This window comes from Corella eumyota, chromosome 3, assembly GCF_963082875.1.
Source record: "Corella eumyota chromosome 3, kaCorEumy4.1, whole genome shotgun sequence".
Taxonomy (NCBI): Eukaryota; Metazoa; Chordata; class Ascidiacea; order Phlebobranchia; family Corellidae; genus Corella; species Corella eumyota.
The window spans coordinates 14,421,028-14,423,527 of record NC_137492.1 but is presented as its reverse complement, the minus strand read 5'-3'; the positions used below and the strand labels follow the sequence as shown (position 1 = coordinate 14,423,527).

General features: G+C 53.1%; 2 non-coding genes across 2 annotated transcripts; both read right to left on the bottom strand.

Moving 5' to 3' along the window:
* Positions 1-80: 80 nt before the first annotated feature.
* LOC145746593 (5.8S ribosomal RNA) lies at positions 81-234 on the bottom strand. Its single transcript, XR_014281373.1, has one exon. It is a non-coding gene; the product is annotated as a 5.8S ribosomal RNA (ribosomal RNA).
* A 245-nt stretch (positions 235-479) lies between these two features.
* Positions 480-2,289, bottom strand: LOC145747426 (small subunit ribosomal RNA). Its single transcript, XR_014282156.1, has one exon. It is a non-coding gene; the product is annotated as a small subunit ribosomal RNA (ribosomal RNA).
* Positions 2,290-2,500: the final 211 nt, after the last annotated feature.

The window sequence follows — 2,500 nt, the reverse complement described above, 5'->3', positions numbered from 1 at the left end:
GCGGCGATTGCCCGTCGCCGGGCATACGCACGCGAGCCGAGCCGTCGCGGAGCCGATCCCGCCGGCCGTTGTCGTTTCTGCGACCCTGAGACGGACGCGGTCCCGGGATGAACCCGAGGCCGCAATACGCGTTCAGATCGTCAATGCTCAATGTGTTCTGCAATTCACATTAAATCACGCAGCTTGCTGCGTCCTTCATCGACTCGCGAGCCGAGTGGTCCACCGCCAAGAGCCATCGTTTGTTTGTTTGCTTTTCGCTCTTCGATTCCTAACCTCGATTCGCCATCCGGCTGAAAAAATCGCGTGACGCCGAGCGGGTCGCGGTCGCAACAAATAGTGCGACAAGCCCGCGCACCGCATGAAGCCTTCGGGCACTCGACGCCGACAAAACAAGTTCCTGATCGCGGGGCGGCGGACGCGCCGAGGCACGTCGCCGTCCCGGTGTTTGCTCTTTCGCTCTTCGATTTTTTTTCTCGCGCTAATGATCCTTCCGCAGGTTCACCTACGGAAACCTTGTTACGACTTTTACTTCCTCTAAGTAATCAAGTTAGATCGTCTTTTCGGGCCAAGACCCAACCGTCGCCAGTCGAGCCCGGGCCCAATCGGAGGACCTCACTAAACCATTCAATCGGTAGTAGCGACGGGCGGTGTGTACAAAGGGCAGGGACGTAATCAACGCGAGCTAATGACTCGCGCTTACTGGGAATTCCTCGTTCAAGCGAAATAATTTCAATTCTCTATCCCTAGCACGACCGGGGTTCATCGGGTTACCCAGACCTTTCGGCCAAGGCGAACACACGTTGATCCGGTCAGTGTAGCGCGCGTGCGGCCCCGAACATCTAAGGGCATCACAGACCTGTTATTGCTCAATCTCGTGTGGCTAAACGCCACTAGTCCCTCTAAGAAGTTAAACGCCGGCCGGGAAGGCCGCGTAACTATTTAGCAAGCCAGAGTCTCGTTCGTTATCGGAATTAACCAGACAAATCGCTCCACCAACTAAGAACGGCCATGCACCACCACCCACAGAATCATGAAAGAGCTCTCAATCTGTCAATCCTCGCTGTGTCCGGGCCGGGTGAGATTTCCCGTGTTGAGTCAAATTAAGCCGCAGGCTCCACTCCTGGTGGTGCCCTTCCGTCAATTCCTTTAAGTTTCAGCTTTGCAACCATACTTCCCCCGGAACCCAAAGACTTTGGTTTCCCGCAAGCTGCCGGAGAGGTCGTCAAAATAACGCCCCCCGATCGCTAGTTGGCATCGTTTATAGTCAGAACTAGGACGGTATCTGATCGTCTTCGAACCTCTGACTTTCGCTCTTGATTAAAGAAAACATTCTTGGCAAATGCTTTCGCAGTCGTTCGTCTTGCGCCGATCCAAGAATTTCACCTCTAACGGCACAGTACGAATGCCCCCGTCCGTCCCTCTTAATCATTACCTCGCGCTCCGAAAACCAACAAAAAAGAACCGAGGTCCTATTTCATTATTCCATGCAACACTATCCAGGCGAAGCGCCTGCTTTGAACACTCTAATTTTTTCAAGGTAAACGTCCCGGCCGCCGCCGACACTCAGTCAAGAGCACCGACGGAAAACCGGAGGTAAAGCCAGAACGAACAGTGCACGCCTTGCGACGGACCGAACGCCTGCGCCCAAAATCCAACTACGAGCTTTTTAACCGCAACAACTTAAATATACACTTTTGGAGCTGGAATTACCGCGGCTGCTGGCACCAGACTTGCCCTCCAATGGATACTCGTTAAAATTTTTACAGTGTACTCATTCCAATTACAGGGCCTCGTTAGAGTCCTGTATCGTTATTTTTCGTCACTACCTCCCCGCGTCGGGAATGGGTAATTTGCGCGCCTGCTGCCTTCCTTGGATGTGGTAGCCGTTTCTCAGGCTCCCTCTCCGGAATCGAACCCTGATTCCCCGTTACCCGTAAGAACCTCGGTAGGCAGATACCGTACCGACGAAAGTTGATAGGGCAGACACTTGAATGATCCGTCGCCGGTGCAAGACCGTGCGATCAGCAAAGTTATCCCGAGTCGCCAACAAGACGAGCCGAAGCCCGGCAGGTTTTTGATATGATAAAGGCGCGCCTCCCGCAAGGTCGGCGCTTTTTGCATGTATTAGCTCTAGAATTACCACAGTTATCCAAGTAAAATTTACGATCAAATGAATCACGACTGATTTAATGAGCCATTCGCAGTTTTACCGTACGCAAGTTCGTACTGAGACATGCATGGCTTAATCTTTGAGACAAGCATATGACTACTGGCAGGATCAACCAGGTAACTATCGGCCGACAAAATACGCGAACGGAGTCTTTCGCTTTCCCCGTCGCGGTATCGCACTGTATTACTCAATCACTATTTTTGCTTAGCTCCTCAAACCCGGCGTAAGCCGCGATCTGGACGCCGTCGACACCGGCCAGACGCCCTTTCGGGCGAAGCCGCGCGCGGGCTGCGTTTGCATACAACACCAGGAACGCCCAACAAAAGCGAA